Consider the following 23,525-nt stretch of genomic DNA (forward strand, 5'->3'; position numbering starts at 1 on the left):
TGCTGGAAATGTGTATCTGATGGTTGTGGATGACTACTGTCACAAAGCCATGTTCAACCGATGTGCAGCACATGTATTGTATGTACTCTGCAGTACACTAAGCACAAGTCAGTAGACCATGACATAGTTCACCCATGGCAGTCATACAAATGCAGGCAGAAGTACCACACAATCATACCAATTAATTCAATCTACATACACATATTCTGGATGCATACACTTCTTCACTCACCGGACGTTTCCTCGTATTCTGGGAGGCCTGCCACGCCTTGGATCTGATCCTCATGAATCAACTCGCTCATGGCCTCTTCATGTGGCGTGAGCTCCTCCTCCTGCAGTGACCCACCCCCGTCACCATAGCAGAAGCAATGTTGGCACCCAGCATTTTTTTGGTTTGATGGTGGAGGGCATTCCACTGCTTCATGACCTCACGAGCAGTGCGCCTCTCATTCTCCAAGGCATTGATGCCATCCATGACTCGCTGCCAGTGGACCATACTCTGAGTAGGCTCCCTGGCCCCATGCACATGGCATGGTGGTGATCGCGCACATAGTCCACGAGGTACTTGAGTTCATGATCATTGAAGCTCCTCTTCCTCGACGTGGCGGTTTCTTTGCGTGCTTTGGGATTGAGCCTTTCCCTGTCCTGCACGCTTCTGCCTCTTGGAGGTTGGTGCAGACCCTGTGTGGCTGGGACCACTCAGGGAATTAGGGGCTGGACCAGTAGTGGCCTGGGCCATGGCATCACCCACTGATGTTGGGTCATTCACTGGCCTTCCAGGACCCTGGCCCAGGGTGCGGAGGTCAGGTGTTTTTGCATTGAGTCCCTTCCCCTTGGAAACACGGGCTTCAGCTGTTAGGCAGAAACCTGTGCAGTTCCCTCTGGGACCACTGCAAAAGATTTAGGACTACAGGCGTTGGCGGTGAACCCACTTGGTAGCAGTCCGCACCACACAGATTCACGTGGTAGCTGTGGCTGAGCAGTCAGACTTCTCTCAAGAAAAGTTGAGCAGTATGTGGAGTATACAAAATAGGGCAATTCTTCACAGCAAGACAAGCAAACACGCAACGAGGCTTAGTGTAAAGATATCAAGGTATTTATTTATAACACAACATCTATGGAAAACACTAAAGCAAATCACGGCAAACACATCAAACACAATTACTCTACGAAGTAGAAAACGATCAATCCCCCTAGCAAAATATCGACAACTCTAGGTTCTACTGGTACCACTTATTTTCAGACAGAGGTGTATACCTCAACCTAGATGACACTCGAATATTAGTTAGGAAGGGAGAGAAAAAGATAGGCAGGTTATGAAATCAACACAGTTCAATCCTACGCGGATAAAATGCAAGGCAGGAAGGCAAGAATCACAATAGATCATAAAGTTCAGAGGCCAGGCCCACTCGGAGAGAGGCAAGGCGCGATGTCCCAAAAAGTCTCTAGTGGAGATGCATTCAAGTCTTTATAGCAATTTGTTATCGGCAGATTGAACCAGTTCAGAACAAAGAATGAGCAAAGCTTGGAGGCGACCCATCGGAAAGGAGAGGATTAAGACACCTCACTCAAACCGAACGAAAGGGAAGCCAGGCGGACATGGTACCTTGTTGTGGAGGGCAGCTCCGGCGGGGGCAGTTGTTCCTGGTGATGGATGCACGTCGGGTCTTTGCCAAGAGTAGAGGTGATCTCGTCGTCGAAAGAAAGTGAAGTCCGGTGCACCACCAGGGAAGAGACCAGCCGCGGAGTGCTCCGTCACAAGGCACCACCTTTTGGTCGCGGTACAGGGGTAGTGGCTATCCGGTTGCCGAGGTGCTCTGCACGGGCAATTCGACCACTGCGTCCTGAGGCGAATAAAAAGCAAAGGGGACTGGTTGTTCCCACCAGTCAGGGGAAGAGACTCTCCGGCAGGGAGATCTCCTCTGTCGTCGGGAAGTGGTGAGTCGGCTCAGCAGGGCTCCACCGGAGGTGTCGTCGTTGCAGGTCGGCTCAGCGTTACCCTTGTCGGATTCTTAGGTCCTGTGGCGACTTCTGAAGATACAGTCCCAAAAGCCCTGCTTTTATGCAGAAGACCCCCATTCATTCAGCCTAGCTGTCAATCAACACAAGCTAAGTGGTGAGCGGGAACGCTCACCACTTGGGCCAATCACTCCAGAGTGCGACCGGAGTTGGCAAGGCAACTCGGTCCAGGGTGCCTAAAACCCCTCCCACACCCCTGCGGTAACCCAGACAGAATGGCACCACTTTGGAGGGTCTCTGTACAGAGCCCGCCAAAAGTGGAACAAAGGGCTCGACCTTTGGTTTAGGAGTCACAGAGACGAACACAGACGCCATTTAAAAACCGAGTTCTGACAGAAAATACCATCCGATAAACTTATTTAAGATAAGGATACCGGTGGTACGTTAGAGATTAACGAGAAAAAGAGCCAATCTCCAACAATGGGACGAATCCCATAGGGTTATGTTCGGGGTCGAACATAACAAGTAGTTTCCACTGCCACCAGCCAAAACTCGACGAGGGGGGACGGGACAGTGCCCCCTCGAGTAACAGATCTAGGAGTAATCGAATTACCCCTACTAGTACGTCCACAATAAGATGGTTTATACTAGTTCTGTTAGTAAATTTAGGTCTAGTAAAGCCAATGGTGACTTTACATGCCCGGGGAGACAGTAGTCAGTCCCCGGGTATGGAGTCTATGGTGGAGGTCCGCTAGGACGCCCCAGTGTTACGGCACGTAGGGTGCAGTGTAACACACATAGAAAAACTTATGAGACCCTATGGAGTAAAAGACCCCATAGCCCATCGAACACATTGACATTTCAAAGGAATTATACACATACATGTCCAAGAGTGGGAGGAAAAGAGTCTCACTCTTGGCAGGATGGAAAAAAAACAAACTCCCGAAATCCAGCAAAGCTGCTGGGGGACTCACTAGGCTAGGAAATTCAGCCTAAACAGAGAATTCTCCCTAACATCAGCTGCCCCTGTGTGTCTGTGTCCCTGGAGGGAGGGGTTGCTCCCTGAACCTGGTTGTTGGGGACTGGGGCTGCCCCTACAGGTGCCCAACCTGGGAGCAGGGGAGAGCAGATGACCCTGCAGGTGCCTCAACCTGGGAGCTGGATCCAGGTGCTTTGCATTGCCATCTCTTCCCCTTGGACACACAGGCATCAGTTGCCCCTGTGTGTCTGTTTCCCTAGCGGGGGAACATCAATAGAAACTGCAGTTGCTCCCTTGACCCTGGTTGTTGGGGAGAGGAGCTGCCCCTGCAGGTGACTCAACCTGGGAGCAGGGGAGAGCAGATGACCCTGCAGCTCCCTGACCGAGGGTGCTGGGGTCAGGTGTTTTGCGTTGCCGTCCCTTCCCCTTGGACACACAGGCATCAGCTTCCCCCGTGTGTCCTTGTCCCTGGGGGACATCGACAACAGATACATACATGCATAACCTGCAGCTCCCTGACCCTGCTGGGGGTGGTGCCCAGCTCCCCATGCACCTCCCTGACCCTGGCCACCTCTTCCACCTTTCTCTGTTGTGGCCTTCTCAACCATGGTACTGATGGATTAGTACTTTGGGAGGCACAACAAGCAATTATCCCAAGCAATTGCAGTGACGGGGCAGGGTATGTGATGTAAAAAGTGCTAGCATGTTGCAGCAAGGCTTAATATTACCCCTGGTGAAAAAATAAACGGCATACGTAACGCACAGGCACCCCAAATATCAAAAAAGAGTGTATGCAACCCCTAGGTAGCTCACGTGAAAAGAAAAAGCGTTACCCATATGCGAAGGCCACGAAAGCCACTGTAATGTTAACAATGGGGGTACGCGATACACAGAGGCAGCCAGAGTATGAATAATGCATATGCAACTCACCGTTAGCCTCAGAAAAAGAAAAATACGCGCGTGTTTGCGTGGAGGCAAATCCCCCACCAAAATAAGAAGTTTGCACTCTCACAGCAGTGAACAAAATGCGTGGCAATGCAAAAATCGCTGAAGTCCACACGTCTGTTCGCTCCAACTCGCAAAAACCGTGTGTTGTTCTACTCACTCTTTTATCCCGAATCTGAACGCTAATGCCCAATGGCCAGCGCGTGTCAACACTCAACGGCCAGTGCGTGTCACGTAACTTACACGATTAGGCCGTTTGGTCTGATTTCACATGTACACGCTAATTTTGCACGTGCAAAGCAACAGTCACTCTGTTTCTGGCTACCCACGCGACTAAAACGGAAGACCCACGCGCTCCTGCCTACGAGCCATTTTACCTACCTACTACTGCCCTGAGCTGCCTCCGACGAGCCAGCTAATGCTGCCTTCGCACTGTGTGTGCCTGTTGCCCACCTGCCATGCATTTTGAGTGCCTGCTGTCAAGCCATTGCCAGTGCTCCTGTCCTAGGTCCTGTGACCACCTCAGCTGTTTCAGAAGACTCCCAACATGTCAGAACATCACCACCACTCCGCAGTCCAGCCCCAGGACCACCTTGCCCACCCACACGTGTCTTGGGGGTTGCCATGTCGGAGTGAACATCTCCAGAAGCAAGTGGCAACCCCATGGCAGTAAGCCAGAAGGCTGTCAACTTCACAGCCTGGGAAGTTGACATCCTGGTGGAGCAGGTCCTGGGGAATTATGATGCCCTCTTCAATACCCAGATACAATGCGACAAGGAAGGACAGAAGCTGATTTAAGACCAGATCGTGGGTGCCATCACTGCAGAGGGGGTGGCACCACGAGACTACACCCGTGTGGACAAGCTCTGGGAGGACCTGAAGTCCAGGACCCACAACAAGGCTCAGCGCTTCCTCCAGACTGGTGACAACCAAGTGGAGCGCCAGGGCCTGTTGAACACCATGGACAGGCGGGTCCTGGAAAAGTTTCACTTGGCTCTGCACACCCAGGTCAGCGATTTGCAGCACCGTCTGGAGTCGGTAGGTGAGTGTCCATGTGTTGCTGTCCTCCACTGTGCATGTGCATGTTGATGTATGGTGGGAGTAAGCACCTTGTCCTTACGGCAAGTATGCCACTTGTCATATGTCTGTGTGCATGTCCCAGAAAGTGCTGCACATGTCTTCAATGAAGCATGCGTGATTCCAACGGTGTTACTTTTTCAATGTGTGTTGTACTGCAGCATATTACGACATGCACATGGTTTCTTACATGTCTCTGAGACGTGCCTGTGTGAGAGGTGTGACCCATGGGTATTTTCGTCAACATCATGAACACGCATGGTGTACATGTGTATGTACCTGAGATGTGACTGTGTGACTGGCCATCACACTTGGATGGATGTAACTGGTGCATTTCAATGTGTGCCCTACTCTTGCTGCCTGATTGACTTTGAGGGGACTCTGATGTGATAGCTCAGTGCAATGCTTCAGGACTGTTAGCTGATGTATGTGCCATGACGCATGTGTGTGTATCATGCACAATTTGTAGGTGGTGACAGTGCCATGTCCAAGGATCTGAGTGTCTGTTGTGAAGGACAGTCATGTACGTGCATGTATGTTTTGCATGTACCTGTGTGTTGTGGAGGGTGATGATGGTTGTGACCTTTGGCAGTGTACTTCATGTGCACATGTTTTGTGCCAAACACACATAGGTACAGTAGCCTGATATTTGTGTTCTATGTCTCCTTATCCACAGCAGTGTTGGAAGAAGAGGGTGGGGACAGTGCTGTGGAGAAAGGCAGCAGGGATGCCCCCACCGGGCAGAGAGGCAAGGCCCAGTCACACCCACTGGTATCAACAACATTGGGAAGCGATGAGACTGGTGCCGCGTCTCAAACATTCGCAACAGCTGTTGAAGGGAGGTCCAAGAGGGCGAATATGGACGTGGACTCCTCGGCAGCGTGGGGGACAGGTGAGCTCAAACAGGGGCAATCCACTGCGAAAGATGCTGGAGAGGCATCCAGGTTGGTGGGGGAGGAGGAGGAGGCTGAATCAGCCCAGTCCATGGGGCCCGGCGGGGGTGCTGAGGTGGCTGTGACTGGTGCAGACCAGACTCAGGGGCAGGAGGCAGTGCAGGTCACCGTGGAGGTGCCTGTGCCAAATCTTGCCTCTGGGCCAATGCCTGCACAAGTATGCACCTGCCGGCATGCCCCAGGCTGGACCCACCCAAAGGTGTCGGATGTTTCCAGGCAAACCGACACCCCAATGCCTGCGGATGTGGCCATTTGAGGCAGGGTGGAACCTGTGCTAGCTGGTATCGCGAGGCATACAGGCACCATTTGTGATGATGTGCAGGCTTACAGTCGTAGGCTTGCACATCATCACAATGAGGTCTGGTGTCTCCTGAACTGGCTAGCTATGTTCCTGGTCTCGAATTGGGTGCGTGGGCTGGCCACTTATGCAACCCCCTCCTTGTCTTCCTCCTCTGTGCACAAGTCATCCTCATTGGCACCTTCTGGCCCAGATACCACCAGGGTCCCCTCTGCACCTGTCCCAACCATGTCAGCCCATCTGGTGGAGATCACATCTCTGCCTGAGTTGGGAGTCAATGTTGGATCAACCGAGGTGGTCACCACGCCAATACAGGCTACGACAGGAGCTGTGGCAATGGATGGAGAGCCGGCACCCAAGAGCAGGGCATGTGCTATACACCCCCAGGTAATTTTATCAGACCGGAGGCTGGCCAGGCAATGCTGGCACCAGGCAATAAGGCAGCAGCAGGTTCTGAGTAGGAGAATTCAGGATTCAGAGCATACAATCGAAAGGGGGCAGGTGTCCGGTATCAGGCAGGACGTACATGTGGACCTTCACACAAGGATGTCTTCCATGTTTGTACACTACAGGCAGCAAATCAGGGCAGAGAGGTAGCAGGCTCAGGAGGCGAGACTCGCCATAGCCAGGGCAGAGATAGCACTGCGTCTGGAGAGAGACGGGCTGAGGTCCTGGAGGATACTTGCAGGGAGTAGGAGGGGATGGAGAGGACCATGCTGGAGTCCCTGCAAGCCCTCGAGGAGAGAGCGGAGGCCCACCTAGGGTAATTGGATGCAGTGTACGATGATGCCCTGGACAACACATTGAGGGAGGATGGTGAGGAGGACTAGCCCTCTGCCTTTGTAAATATTTTTTTACATTTAAGTTTCTAATGATTTTATTTTTCATTTGGAGCTTTGGGACATCACTCTGTTTTTTGTACATAGTTCTTCATGTGTGGTTTTCCTTTTTTTCATTTTATGATTTGGAGAGGACTGTGGACATTACTCCATGTTAATTGTGTAAATAGATTAAAATCGTTTTTTTTTTTTGGCCATTCACCATGCAGTAATGGTTTTGTTTTATTTTTGATGATATTGTCTATATATTTCTTGGACATGGACATTTTTGCATTCTTTACTTTTTTTCATGTACATATTTTGAACTTTAATTGACAGTTTGTATGAGCACAATACAACTGTTCAATATAATACATTTTCTTAACTCACAGTCATTGTTTCTCACAGTTTATTTTTTTGCAGTGTGCCAGTTTGTTAGTCCGTTTGGTGTCCGTGGTTCTGACCAATGTTGTTCATGCATGTGGTTACTTGCATGCATGTGTCATGTTTGCTATCCATTTGCATGGTGAATATACACATGTGGCTGACCGGTGGAGGAGTGTGAAGTGTGAGTTTTGGTGTGCACCGTACAATGGCATTTGCTTTCACTTGTGTAGCATCGCTGTATATTGGCCCTCACTGTGTTTGTGAGGGAGGTGGGTGGGGTGACTGTGGGAGTGTTACATGTACAGGATATTGGCACATGATTTGCGTGATGCTGTGTAACACACATGTCGTGCTTTCCCCTTCACCAGCATGTGTTTGTGAAGTTATCATTGTCTCTGTTGTTGGTCTGCCTCTTGCACTGCCATGCAATATTGGCATTACTTTGGATTTACACATTGGCAGACCAATGCAGCAGTCTTGGTCCGTGGCACACTGTCTGATTGCCATGTACTCAATCAGTACTCAAGTCATTCCTCTTTGCTTGTGCTTTATGTCCTCCTCTACCCTGCTGAATTCCTGTCTAAATCTGCACTGGTCACCTGGATACCCTCTGACCTTGGGTTAAGGTCCCCTCACCCGCCACGTGCACACCCGCAATGCATCCCTGGCATCCCCCGTACTTGGACTGTTTTTCTGATTTCCTATAGCCCCCTGCCTGTACTTGATACCTGATGCCTGCACTTAGCCTTGCACTTGTCACCAGCTGCGCGCACTTTGAAGCTTTTCATTGTTATTGTATTTCTTTTGATGTCCTTCCCATGTACTGCACTGCCCCATCCACCTTCCCCCCGCAATTCCCACTTACCTCACTTCCCATGCACTGGCGCCATATCAATGTCGCCTGGCCTAGCAAGATCGTTGTTTGTCTTCACTCTGTTCCCTCACCCCTGACTTGTTGCGCCTTCAAACACTTGTGTATAGGCGAATTATGAATGCCATATCATTGTATTTGATTTCATATCATATCCTTCATACATGGGAGGTATAGTGATGTGTTTATTGGGAAATCTGTTCTGATAATAGCAGCTCATTGAGGGTCAGGCAGTGAGATGCCTGGGCAGTTCCTGTTCATGTGGCACACATTGAGGCAGATGTTTATTATGTCATTGTCTGGCTATTTCTCCATGGGAATTTGTGATATGACATTGTCACATGGCCAGCAGGGCCTCCCTTTACAAATAACTTGTTACATATGTGTATTGAGAGATGGTTGTGGACAGCAATTGTGTTCAGCAGCTGCCACACTCAAGAATGTGGGCCAGGTGTATGCATTTATTTGTGTTTGCAGGATACATTTTGCAGTGGATATTCAGGGTCGTGCCACAACACGGCAGTCAAGGTGCCCGACACACCATCGATGGAGTGATGATGTGTCACTATGTCAGCGTCCAGCATGCAGGTGATGGCCAGCCTGGAGAGAGCTGCCTGCAGTGTGGGGTGACGGGTGTTGCGGGCTGGGGTGTCCCATGTAGAGGGGGCTGCCTGCAGGGTGGGATGATGGGGGCTGGGGTGGGGGTGTCTCATGTGGAGGGGGCTGCCTGCAGGGTGAGGTGATGGGGGCTGGGGTGGATCGATCCCATGTAGAGGGGGCTGCCTGCAGGGTGGGGTGATGGGTGATGGGGGCTGGGGTGTCCCATGTGGAGGGGGCTGCCTGCAGGGTGGGGCGATGGGTGCTGGGGCTGGGGTGTCCCATGTGGAGGGGGCTGCCTGCAGGGTGGAGTGATCGGGACTGGGGTGGGGTGTCCCATGTGGAGGGGGCTGCCCGCAGGGTGGGGTGATGGGGGCTGGGTGGGGGTGTCCCATGTGATAGGGGCTGCCTGCAGGGTGGGGCGATGGGTGCTGGGGGCTGGGGTGTCCCATGTGGAGGGGCTGCCTGCTGGGTGGAGTGATCGGGACTGGGGTGGGGTGTCCCATGTTGAGGGGGCTGCATGCATGGTGGTGTAATGGGGGCTGTGGTGGGGGTGTTCCATGTGAAGGGGGCTGCCTGCAGGGTGGGGTGACAGGTGATGGAGGCTGGAGTGTCCCATGTGGAGGGGGCTGCCTGCAGGGTGGGGTAATGGGGGCTGGGTTGGGGGTGTCCCATGTGGAGGGGGCTGCCTGCAGGGTGGGGTACCAGGTGATGGCGGCTGGGGTGTCCCATGTGGAGGGGGCTGCCTGCATGGTGGTGTAATGGGGGCTGTGGTAGGGGTGTTCCATGTGGAGGGGGCTGCCTGCAGGGTGGGGTGACAGGTGATGGAGGCTGGGGTGTCCCATGTGGAGGGGGCTGCCTGCAGGGTGGGGTGATGGGGGCTGGGTTGGGGGTGTCCCATGTGGAGGGGGCTGCCTGCAGGATGGGGTTATGGGTGATGGGGCTGGGGTGTCCCATGTGGAGGGGGCTGGCTGCAGGGTTGGGTGATGGGGGCTGGGGTGGGGGTGTCCCATGTGGAGGGGGTGCCTGCAGGGTGGGGTCACAGGTGATGGGGACTGGGGTATCCATTGTCAGCGGGGCTGCCTGCAGGGTGGGTTGACGGGTGATGGGGGATTGGGTGTCCCATGTGGAGGGGGCTGCCTGCAAGGTGAGGTGATGGGGGATGGAGTGGGGGTGTCCCATGTGGCGGGGGCTGCCTGCATGGTGAGGTCATGGATGATGGGATGGGGGTGTCCCATGTGGAGGGGGCTGCCTGCAGGGTGGGTCACAGGTGATGGGGGCTGGGGTGTCCCATGTGGAGGGGGCTGCCTGCAGGGTGGGATGATGGGGGCAGGAATGTCCCATGTTGAGGGGGCTGCCTGCAGGGTGGGGTCTCAGGTGATGGGGGCTGGGGTGTCCCATGTGGAGGGGGCTGTCTGCAGGGTGGGGTGATGGGGGATGGGGTGTGGGTGTCCCATGTGGAGGGGGCTCACTGCATGGTGGGGTCACTGGTGATGGGGTGGTGGTGTACCATGAGAAGGGGGCTGCCTGCAGGGCGGGGTCACAGGAGATGGGGTCTAGGGTGTCCCATGTGGAGGGGGCTGCTTGAGGGTGGGGTAATGGGGGCTGGGGTGGGAGGGTACCATGTGGAGGGGGCTGCATGCGGGGTGGGGTGACAGGTGATGGGGGCTTGGGTGTCCCATGTGGAAGGGGCTGCCTGCATGGTGGGGTTATGGGTGATGGGTCTGCTTGCAGGGTGAGGTAATGGGGGCTGGGGTGGGGGTGTACCATGTGGAGGGGGCTGCCTGCAGGGTGGGGTGATGGGTGATGGGGGCTGGAGTGTCCCATGTGGAGGAGGCTGCCTGCAGGGTGGGGAGACAGGTGATGGGGGCTGGGGTGTCCCATGTGGAGGGGGCTGCCTGCAGGGTGGGGCAATGGGTGCTGGGGGCTGGGGTGTCCCATGTGGAGGGGACTGCCTGCTGGGTGGAGTGATCGGGACTGGGGTGGGGTGTCCCATGTGGAGGGGGCTGCCCGCAGGGTGGGGTGATGGGGGTAGGGGTGGGGGTGTCCCATGTGGAGGGGGCTGGCTGCATGGTGGTGTAATGGGGGCTGTGGTGGGGGTGTTCCATGTGAAGGGGGCTGCCTGCAGGGTGGGTTGACGGGTGATGGGGGATTGGGTGTCCCATGTGGAGGGGGCTGTCTGCAAGGGGAGGTGATGGGGGATGGAGTGGGGGTGTCCCATGTGGCAGGGGCTGCCTGCATGGTGAGGTCACGGGTGATGGGATGGGGGTGTCCCATGTGGAGGGGGCTGCCTGCAGGGTGGGGTCACAGGTGATGGGGGCTGGGGGTCCCATGTGGAGGAGGCTGCCTGCAGGATGGGTTGATGGGGGCTGGGGTGTCCCATGTGGAGGGGGCTGCCTGCAGGGTGGGGTCATGGGTTATGGGGGCTGGGTGGGGGTGTCCCATCAGGAGGGGTATGCTTCCCAAGGATTGTGAGGTCCAGACACACTATTTGGCTGTGGTGCAGCAAGGTATTTGTGCTTGATTATGCTGGAGTGCGGCTGGGGATTGTGCAGAGTTTTCATGTGATTTGGCTGGGTGCGGCCGGAGATCGTTCTGGGTTTTCAAGCAATTTGGCTGGGGTGCGGCACAATCACGCAGAGGTTTCACATGATTGGGCTAGAGTGCAGCCGGATATTGCAAGGTTTTCTCACGCAATTAAACTGGGGTGCGGCCAGGGATCGCAAGGTTTTTTCACACGATTACGCTGGGGTGCCGCCCGGGATAATGCAGAGTTTTCACGCGATTACACTGGGGTGCGGCCGGGGATCGCGTGAAGTTTTCAAGCGATTTGGCTGGGATGTGGCCGGGGATCGCACAGAGTTTTCACACAATTTCTCTAGTGGGGGCTGTATGTTGGCTACTGATGCCTTTGGGAAATCCATGAATTCGCATGCCGCGCAATCATTTCTCTGCGCCACGGCTGGTGCGCGCTCCTTCTCAGCGTGCACCGCTTCTGCCTTTTCTGAACCACGTTCTATGAATCAGGGCAAAACATGTTTTCTTCCCTCTTGACCACAAATATTACTACAGTGGAACAGGTGCTAAAAGGAAGCTTTCACTGGTAGCCGTAGGACAATACAGGTTCTTACGAGACCCTTGCTATCCTTATGCAGCTTCAGTTTCTTTGTCATGGTGGGAGACTGTGAAAATGTAACCTTAGAGCTAAGATGCAGGTTATTGCCTATAAGAAATAACATGCATGCATAATCAATGATGAAAATACTTATTTCTGTTCATTGCCAACATTAAGTACAATACGCTTTGAAGGAACCAACATTATTCAATGAACCAAGAAAGATTAACGTACACACAAGGAAAGACTTGATAAATGTTATGCTATGTTATATGTCACTTGTATAACAGCTACCTCAATTGGTATGGCCTTGAAGCACTGTGGGGTTGAACTCCCTTTGGAAGACCATAGTCAGAGATGTAAGAAGTGAAGGAAGGATTTCTAAAATGTGTGTGTGAATTCCTAGCCAGCACAAAGGTGGGTATGGAGTGGTTAGGTCCCTAGCAGCAACCCATAGTTATCAGGTGAGAGAATGTGTGACGTGACAAATTGTCAGGGGAGTGGGATAGTCACAAGAGTCTGATTATTTGAACGGCTGGCCTGCATTTTGCCAGGGTCTCAGATGTATTCTATTGGATTTGGTGATGCCTGTTTTTGGTGCGTGTAATTTAGTAGTGTTTATTGGGGGGTATGCAGGTGAGTGGGATGTGTCAGTGCGGGATACAGTTCAGTATGCAAGTATGACAGTGGAAAACAGTAACAAAATACAGTAGGAAAATCCCCACCCTGGACCCTAATGGAAGAAAAGCAAGCATGGCAGTAGAACACAGTAGCAAAACACGGTCCGGAAGCACTGCTGGAAGTTAATGCAATGCGGTGGAACAAAACAACAGCGAGATTCAAAAATTCAAACCAATCCAGAAGTACTTTTTATTTATTTATTTATTTATTTTTACATTTATAGAGCGCACAGAACCCACAGGCATCAAGGCGCTGGTTGCAAGGGAGAGATGTCGGGGGGAGGGTAAGCAAGGGAAGGGATGGGTGAATGCCAAGAGACTATATTGTCATGGATCAAAGTTAATGGAATTAGATAGTTTTCAGTTATCTTCTGAAAGGCCAGTATGAAGGCTCTGAATGCAGGTGAGGAGGCAGGTTGTTCCTCAGTCAGCCTGCAATGTCTGGAAAGCTAGCACCTTCGGCTCTAGTGTGACTGAAGCATGGGGTAGTTAGTCTGTGGCTGTAGATAAGTCTTGTAGGTCTAGAAGAATTGTATTTGGAGATTCTCTGTGAGAGGTAGGGCGGTGCAGACTTAGAATGGTAGCCATGAGTAATTGAAAGGACTTTAAAAGTGATCTGTTCTCTGATTGATAGCCAATGAGCAACTTTTCTATGAGTTAGGACATGGTCTCATCTGGATAGGCTCATGGATGCTCCGATGGCATTGTTCTGGATATTCTGGAGTTTGTTGATGCTCTTCTCTGACATGCCCGCGAGAAGAGAGTTGCAATAGTCGAGCTTCAAGACAATTAATGGTGTGGCTGTAGTCAGACGGTTTTGTTAGGAGCGGATCTGTTTGGTTATGTTCAAAAGTTTAGTAGTGTGGGCAGCTGAGGATGCAATTTTGTTGACATTGCAGGTCATGCTGAGGCTAGAGTGTAGATGGATGGCTAGCATTTTGACAGAGGATTGCACAGGGATTCTGCAAGCATCGATGGTGAATGTAGAGTATGCTGGATCATGTTTTGTGAGACATGACGTGAAGCCTAGAATCAGGATCTCAGTCTTGTCATCATTAAGACAAAGCTAGTGCCTGGCCATGTTGGTTTGTAAAATGTCGCAGATTCTGTTGTTGCGGCTGGAGTCTTGCTCATAGTTGTGTGAGAGAGGGATGAGGATGTGGGTATCATCGGCATAGTTGGTGTACGATATACCCACAGAGTCAAGATGGTCAAAGAGTGGCTTGGTGTAGATATTGCATAATGGTGGTGACACACAAGAGCCTTGTGGGACTCAGCAGGGAATTTGAGTTGGGTGAGCATAGAGCCAGCATGCTCTGCCGGCAAGGAATGAGTCGATCCATTTGGTGGCCATGGGTGAAAAGGTAGCAGCTCTAGTAAGGTGTTGACAGAGTGTATGGTGGTCAACTTTGTCAAATGCTGCTGAGAGGTCTAGCAGTAAGAGGAGAGCAAATTGTCAGCCAGCTGGTTTTTGAGTTCCAGGAGGGCAACTTTTGTGATATGACCTGGACAGAAGCCTGATTGTCATGGGCTAAGGATCTTGTATTTTTCCAGGTAGGCTTGAATCTGAATGTAGACAGTGTGATCTTGGATTTTTAGAAGGAAAGGGACTGTGGTGATGGGCCTATAGTTGCTAGGAATAGCATGGCTGAGGGATGCTTTTTGAAGGAGTGGTGAGATCCACACTTTCTTATGGTTGGGTGGGATAGAACTATTGGAAAGTTGATAAATGAGGTAATGATAGGGGAAAGGGCGTTTGCACAGTCCTTGATAAGGGGCACTGGGCAGATGTTCCCTTGGCAGCATGAAGGCTTCAGACCATCGATGAGAGTGGACATTTTTGATTCTGTAACAGGGTGAAGCTGAAAGGAGTGACAGAGCAGAAGGGTGGGAATGGGGCGGGGGTGACTGGGCTCCAGGTTGTAAGCTTTTGCAAGGATGGAAGCGCTCTAATTTTTGATTTTTAACTGAAGGGAGGCAGTCTTGTTTGTGAGGACATCTGGGATATTTTGGCACCAAGTGTCATCTTTGGTGTAGTTGGAAATTGAAGTGATGGGGGATTCAAGTTTATGTAGGATAGAGAATAGGTCACATGACTGGAATTGGGCTTTGAAGATCCTGTTTGAGAGAGCAGTGTTTTGGCTGTAATGTTGGTTTGTTTATATTCCTTCAAGAAATTGAGGAAGTTGGTTTTGTTTGGTGATGGCGATTTTTGTCAACTGGTTTCTTGGGCATGTCTGTTGGCTCTCATGACTTGGAGACAAGGTGTAAACCAGGAGTTAATGTGACTGGTTGGTTTGGGTCTGCCAGTTTTGATTGGGGCGATGATATCAATGGCTGACTGTATGGCGGTGTTATAGATGCCAACCGGGTCCGAAGGGTTGGAAGGCAGGGCGGCTGAGGCGAGGGTGTGGTACGCTGTGAGAACAGGGAGGAGTCGCTCCTTGGTGAGATTACGAGAGCATCTTGTGATCGCAGGGGGAGGAGGAGGGTTATGAGTTGTCTGGGTGGATGTGACAGGCACGCTAAAGGGGATGGAGTACTGGTAAGAGCACAGATTAGGGGTGTTGCAGTTGAGATCTGCAAGCCTCTCTAGTGAGCTTCCTAATCTATGTGTTGGACTGAAAATATGTTGAGTGAATCATAGGCAGGCTAAGGTGTTAGCAAGTGAGGAGGAGTCTTGGTCTGATGGGTCATTAAAGCCCAAGTTCACGTCTATGAGGAGGAGGACTTTGGAGATGGGTTTGATGCTAGTGCTGAGAAGCTATGCAAGGTAATCATCAAAGGAGTTGGCCCGGGAGACGGTATATGACATGAAAAGTTATGGTGGAAGTAGGCAATAGAGTTATCTTTGTGCAGAGTGATTCAAAGGAGGTGGCAGCAATGGTAGGGATAGGTCTGATTGTCATAGTATCTTTAAAGAAGAGGGTGACTTTGTTTAGTAGGCAGTCACAGTGCAAGTGTGTGTATCCTGTGGAGACAGCAATGGTGAGGGCTGTGCCTTTAGTGGGGTGTAGCCAGTTCTCAGTTGCTGCTAAGATATCCCGTTTGTGGTTGGGGATGAGGGCCCTGATGAGGTCCTTGATATCTGTGGCATGAGCAATGATGGAGTGTGCATTTATGCGTGCGCAGATGAGTGAGTGGGTAGTGGGGTTAGGAGTGGCTGTTGCACATTGGGGGTAGGGGATATAGTTGTAGTGGGATGTAAGGAGGGGTATGTGTGCAGAGGTGTGCAAGGGGGTAGTTTGTGGGTGGTGGGATGGAACAAGGAACAGGTGGTGATGATGTGCGGGTAGTAAGCTTTGGGGTCCTGGCAGTACCTGTACATAGGAGGGAGGTGGATGTTGTTAGCAAGCAATGAATAGTGTGCCGCCTGGGTAGTGGCTATGGTATAGGTTTTAGAAGTGCTGGAAGAGGTGGCCTGCTGTGAGGCATGCTGTGAAGGCAGGGATGGCTGTGTGCAAGTTAAAGGGAACTGGACGCAGGTGCAACCTCTTGGTGAAGGAGCAATGGCTGTGAGAAAAGTTGTGGGTTTGAAACAAGTAACAGAGCTGATGGAGCAGGTGGACATTCCTGTGTAGTATGATGGATTAACAAGAACATTCTTTCCTTGGATAGCAAGGGAAGAGAGGAATGTTCCCATGATGCTTATGGTATTGAGAGCTGGCGGGAGGACTGGAGCACCAAGGTGTAGGCCTAGGCTAGGGGGAATTAGATACTAGTTAGCATGAGTAGTCATGAGCATGTGTGTGGGCGATAGATTGCTAGGGTCCATTTTTTGAGGAGACAATGGCCTACCTTCTAGAGGTACCAGGCTTGTTAAAGAGGTGGTCTGATATAGTTCTAAACGACATGTTGGGCTGGTAAGGTGGCTTAAATAACAGTGGGCTTCATCAGAGTGGGAATTGCATGGGTGCAGAGAATGGTCAGAATGACTGGTTGAAATATTAGCATTTTGGAAGTCTTGAGGGAAACCAGGTTAGCTGTGCGCAGACATACAGGCCTTGGGGATAGCACAGGTGTTATGTGGGGCATGGGGTGCGTAGGACATGATGAGGGGAGCATGAGTGTGTTTCAGCAGTCAGTGAAAATGTCCTGATGAAGCAAAGCGGTCGCAGATCATGCTGTACAGGGTGAGTAGCTGAGAGCAACATATGATAGGAAGTAGTGTTCTTGATGGCGGTAGTACGCCATGGTACAAGTTAAGGTGCTCGGTGTGTCTGATCTCGTGGGATTGTTTAAGGGAATTCATTGGTAGCATGGGCGTAATTATAGGGGGGGGCAGGGGGTTTTGTCCCCCCAACTTCTGTGGGATGCCTTTTTGTCCCCCCCCCCAACTTTTGGAGTGAGGGCAGGGGGGCTGCAATCATCAATTATGTAAATGGACAATGCAAGCCTGGCTGGGGTGCCCAGCAAGGCTTGAGCTGTTCATTACATAATGCTGAGATGCCTGGCAGCCGCGCTGCAACACATTCAAGGCCAGGATGCCCTGCATGGCTCAGTCCCTCACCCTGGCTGGCCTGACTCAAAGTCAGCAGCCAGGGTGCTGAACTGGGTGTTGCAGGGACTGGCGCCTGGGCTGTCACACTAGCAACAGCACTTCCAGGGGCCATGGAGCAGAGAATTGGTTTCCGGCTTTGTGTTTGTACGACACACAGACAGGAACTAGGAAGCTCATTCAGCTTGCTGGTTTCTGTCTGGAGGTGTGAGAGTGCAAAGAGATTAGGTCAGTGTAACATGAGACGTGGCCCGGGCGGCATTTGAAAGCAGATGAGAGGTATTTAATCATTTTTTATTGTGTTTGTGTATGTTGGTTGGGGGCTGGGATGCGGGCTGACCCTAGTGAGGGCGTGTGTCACATTTGGACAATGTGAGCAGAGCTCAAACTACACATTAAGGCCCCAGGTATGAAGACACACTAACAATACCAAATAGTGCATTCTATGTGGCAAGCTACAGTTCTGCAACACCTCTAAAATTAGTATTGCCACTTTTCAGATGCTACTAAAGCACCACCATCCTAATTTCAAAATTAAGTTGGCGGAAGGTGTGCCTTCCCCAAGTAAAGTGGAAAGAGTCAAGCTGAGAAAACCTGTGACCGAAAACGTCGTACTCTGCAAATTCTGTGAAATGAATTGGAGTGCTATACGCCTTCCAAACAGGGTGAACTTTTGTTAAGCAGTTGTTGCTCTAGGTTCGCAGAAGGAACCTATGGGATTTTGTGTTAAAAGCAAACTTTTAGGAGCCCTGTATAACGTTTCCCCCTGCCGCCAAAAATCTTCACCGAACTAGCAAAAAGTATTTCGAGTTTTGCAGACACTTTTTCAGGACAGTTTGGTGCAGATTATTAAATGGGTGTCATGGTTCAGGTTACAGGCCACCAAAAACTGCTTCATTTACCAAACTAAGCAGGGGAGTATCCAGCATTGGAAGAGTGGGGGGAAGGTGGGGGTTGAGCTACGAAATGCAGTGTGTGAAATTCCACATGGTCTCTTTGGCACCCCCAAACCGCCTACACCTGCCCCAATCTACCTTTTTGGTAACATTAGGGGAAGATGGCATTTTAACACACAATAGCAACAATAAAACTGGAGGATCATTCCAGATGCAGGAAACTCATCTATTAGAACTCTGTCCAAGCCCACTGAGGCAAAATACATGCAGACTTCCTAATTATTATATGGATTGCACCAACAGAAGTGACTTCACAGAAAAGGATATTGCAAAGCGCATCATCAATCCTTGATACTTAGAGGCACCATGGAAGTGACTTTAGAATAAGTTGCCATAAATAAGCCAAGTGACAAATAACTGTGTGGCGCAAAATACCGAAATTGCACTTTTGTTATATGTGGAGCAACTCTATAGTCATCCGGCTTTTCCATTATAATACCATGATACATTAACATATGCTTTGAAGTGAATCAGTCACTTGCAGAGCTGCAGATAAGGCACACCGTGATTATATGATTTGCTCAGGATCACACACTTGGTTAAATGTTGAAACTGAGATGTGGACAATTTAAGCAACCACACACATCTTTCCAAGTTTAGTTGATATAGATATTTATTAAGGTTTTGCTTTACATTTCATGTGCTTACATAATTATTTATAGCAATGCCTTGGAAGCAAACCACATTACAGTATAACAAGCCTTTCATAGTGAACTAACCATACACTATATACATTGTCATAGAAATATGTTGAGCGATGGGAGTATGGCTTTAGTATTATTCTCCCCATTCTGCATGTAAAGTCACAATCGCATCATGTAGATTAATGTAGCCTAACAAATCCCCCTTGGGTTTTAAAGCCATAGTCATTATTTCATAAAACATGCAACATTATGCACCCTCCTCACTTCTGATCACTCCCACTCATTCACATTTCTAAAGGGGAAAAAAAGTCCCTGCTAATATTACCCCCCGCCATCCCATCAGTGCCTAATCGCTCACATTGTAATGCTCATTCAATACAGAGCATTGTGAAGACATTGTCCTGGCAGCGGGACACCTCTACCATTCGGAACGGGTAATGTTTTCCTGCTGCCAGGACAATGAGCGTGCTGAGCAGGAATTGCCCAGCACACATTGTCCTGCCAGCGGGGCACCTTTGCCGTTGGACGCCCTCTTTGATGTGCCAAATGGGAGAGGTATCCCAATGACAAATGTCCTGGGCGGGGTCTTAAAAGAGCCACAGGGGGCAGCTTGCCACCCCTGCCTCTCCCACTTAGTATTCCACTGCCTGGAGCCATTTGAACACAGGAAAACATACCTTAATTTTACTCAGTCTGAATCTTGTAGAAAAATCTATCAGCACGTACACATATAAGGTGCTGTGCAGAACCCAAGTTTGGAGATATATGGCACTGCATTAACCGATGGCTTCTGCCTTTGAATGAATGGAAAAAGGGAATTGCTGACATTCGGGTGAATCTGTTCCTTTCGGCCATGGCTTTATAGTTCAGCTAGGTCAAGTCAACTTAGCCCAAAATTCCAAGGGGTCATAAAGTCTGGTCTGCTCAATGCACATTGTGCCACTGTTTCCATGTGTTATTGTATATGTACATATAAATGTTGTGTGCACACAGCGTATGTCAATGGAGGTGCTGGGTGCATTTGTGTGTGAGTGAGAGTGTATGCAAGCATATGTGTGTTGACTTTTGTGTCTGAATGAATGATAAATAATACATTGTTTGTATGTTCTATTGGAATTAAGTTTGTGAATGTTATGTTGTGTCAGTGGGTGCATGGCAGGCCGACTGGAGATGTGAGGGGGCCCAATTGAATTTTAAAGATAGGCCACCAGTCTTATGAAAGTTATAACAGAGTGTTAGCAATGGAAGCTTGTGGTGTAGTAGTCTAATGTTATCCCTCAGGGATTTAGGATGTTTGACCGAGGTACACAATCATGGCAAAGTTGACTGTAGTCATTTTCGCTGCAAATACGTTTTTACCTCGGTGAAAAAAAAAAAAACATGCCCCCCCAAACCACCAGTACACCCATAAACCCCCCCCACTTACCTTTTCTCCATCCGCCGCCTCTCCTGTACCCTGCAGCATCAGATCCATCCATCCAACTGAAGGATCCCTTTTTCTTCTTTTTTTTTGTTGGGTCCCCTGCACCAGTGCTGAGAAAGCGGGGGACACCCCTGCAACCGCTGAAGTCAAAAATACCGAACATGGGGAGCAGGGACACCCCCGCAACCCCATCTCTTTATGTTCGGTATCTTCGGCTTCAAACTAATGGTGGTGACCGAATTCAGTCATATCTACCATTCAACCAAATTTGATCGAACAATTTGGCCGAAACGATCCCTAAGAGCCACCACTCAACCTCCCTCCACCACAAACCTGCTTCCCCCCAACATTTGAAGCAAAGTTACTCCACTGATTGGTAGCAATGGGTGAAATGGCTTCTGGCTGCTCACTTGGAGGAGGTGTACATATGGGCAGAGTCTGGATTAGTTGAATAGTGCGTAATGGATTTATTTATTTTTATTTATTTTGCATTTTTAAAGCGCTCACACAGCCCGCAGGCATCGAGGCGCTGTTACAGGAATTGTTTGTTTTTTAGTTGTGTAATTGTTTTTGTCTTAGTTGCATATTTATAATGTGCTTAAATACCCAGAGGTTTCTAAGCACGGACCCGGGGATCGAACCTGCGTTGCTTCGTGTGGTTTTGCTTTCAAAGCGAGCACGTTGCCGCTGAGCTATCCTCCCGGGACATGGATGCGCCTGGTTGCCAACTATGACCAGTGGATGAATTACATGTAATCACTGCTGGGCTTTACGAGCACAATATGGGAAAATTGTATCACACAAACATGGCTGCTGCCATGATAGGGCCAGCTCATCATTTGGGAGGTCCTGCCCATGAGCTGGCCCCATCATGTCAGCGGCCATGTTTGTGTGTTACAAATTTCCTATATTGTGCTCGTAAAGCCCAGCAGGGTTTACATGAAATTCATCCACTGACTAACAAGGAAATTATGAAATCAGAAAACAGAGCTCAGCAGGGTTTACGGTCATTTCAGTATTAATTACAGATGAAAGTTTTGAAATCGGAGCTCGAAGCCCAGCGGGGCCTACCTGTGCTGTGGCTTCACCAGATGCCATGCAGTGTGCAGGAGTGCATCAAAGAGGTGCCCTCATACGCAGGCTTCCCGGCCAGACAGGGGCGAACAGCCTTATTTCTGGCCCTTTGTGAGGGGCTAGCTTCTACTACAGGCTCCTCTGATCAAAGCTAATATTCCAAGGGTAAAAGCCAATCCTCGGAGGGCAGGGAAGGACAAATGGGCAGGCCTCCCAAATGATGAGCAGGCCCCATCATGGCAGCAGCCATTTTTGCGTGTTGTCATTTTCCCACATTGTGCTTGTGAAGCCAAACAGGGCTTACATGTAATTCACCCACTGACAAATGAGGACGTTCTGAAATCGAAACACAAAGCTCAGCAGGGCGTGCAGGCATTTCAATATTCATTACAGAGGAAAGTTCTGAAATCAGAGCTCAGATCCCAGCAGGGCCTAACTGTGTGGCGGCTTCACCAAGGGCCATGCAGTACGCAGGAGTGCACCGAAGCGGTTCCCTCATGTGCAGGGTTTCCGGCCACACAGGGGTGATCGGCCATAGTGCAGGGCCTTTGGAAGAAAATGCAATGTGTTGGAACAAACCAGAGAGATTCAAAAATGCAAACCCAACCAGACACACAATGGGAAGATAATGCAATATGGTGGAACAAAACAACAGAGGTTAAAAAATGCAGACCTAACCCTGAAGCACACTGGGATAACAATGCACTGTAGTGGAACAAAATAACAGGGACATTCAAAAATGCAGACCCAACCTCGAAGCACAGTGGGAAGATAATGTCATGTGGTGGAACATAACAGCTAGATTTAAAAAATGCAGACCCCACCCAGACGTACAATGGGAAGACACTGCAATGAGGTAGAATGAAATAACAGTGAGATTAAAAAAGCCAGACACAATCGAGAAGCACAGTGGGAAGATAATGCAATGTGGTGGAACAGAATAACAGCAAGATTAAAAAATGCAGCAGTACAGCAATGTTATTGTCTCCTACTTGGTTGTGACTGCATGCTGTGAGGGCGAGACCTGGCAGGGCTGAGGCGCCAGGGCAAACAGGCAAACAGGAATGGAAGGTGCAGTTTACCAAAGCCTTTAGCCAGCTGCCTGGGGGAAGGCTGCCTTCGTGGACCCTCCTAAAGGCCTTGGTTCTGGGGTCATTTGAAATGAGGCAAGCACCAATCTGGTGTCAGGGAAGGCGGACAGGCGAATAGGATGTAAGAGCCCTGGGTGACAGGAGGTGTGGCCTCGGTCATGGAGCCCGGGGAATGGAGTTCAGCAAGTGGGGCATTAGAAGGGTGGTCTAGAGCCCAGCTGGATCGAAGCACATTTATGTTTGTGTGCTTTGTAACTATCGCCTAATTACACACTTGAAAGTCAAGGGAGTTCACAAGGGGGCGTTTGAGTGTGATTTGATTATACCTTTTTCAACACAAGTCTATTAATAGACCGCCAAGATCCACAGCCTCGAGCAGCATAGGAAATAAACAGAAGTGTGGCATTAATGTGGACCACAACCAGGGAACTGTGTTAAATTGTGAGCCAATTGAAGAGATTTGAGTACAGGGGAAATGTGTTCACTTATCTTTCTGCAGTAATAAGGGGAGACCTCCTGCGAGAGATGGGTTATCAGAGGAACTGTCTCTACAGGACGAGTACACTAAGTACTAGATTAAAGGAATGAAAAAGCAAATCAATATATATATATATATATAACAATTGCATACTTTTCTACAATCCTCATAAAATTAAGAACAATAACAACATACAGCTGCAAAGTAAATACACAGAATAGGCAGAATACAAATAAAAAACACCAAAACATAGATACTATGCCTAGGTGATCTATGCAGTCCGCAGAGTCAAGGTAAGTCCTGTAGTCATGGACTTGACACCTGGTTCACTAGGTTTCTCCCTTATACATGGTTATTGGTGCCTCAATCACATTGAAATGGTCTCTAAAATACTATGGTGGGTTTGAAAAAGTGTATCCACTGTCGTCTAGTTTGCTTGATGAGGCTTGATTGATGGCTCAACATTGAACAGTTAGACTCAATCAGGCTTGTTTAATGTCCAAATGTCAGCTCTGCAAAGCTCTGTCACAATGGTGGTGCCCTTGAAGCATGTTGACTTGATCAGTGGTTTAAGGTGAATCAGGCAGCTATCACATTTGTTTGTTGCTGTTGTGATTGGGAGTTTAACGGTTTCTGTCCAGCTTGATGCTAGTTCTCACATTTAAAGGTGAAACAATGCACA

The sequence above is a fragment of the Ambystoma mexicanum genome, chromosome 7q (assembly GCF_040938575.1).
Source record: "Ambystoma mexicanum isolate Mex_15411 chromosome 7q, UKY_AmexF1_1, whole genome shotgun sequence".
Taxonomy (NCBI): Eukaryota; Metazoa; Chordata; class Amphibia; order Caudata; family Ambystomatidae; genus Ambystoma; species Ambystoma mexicanum.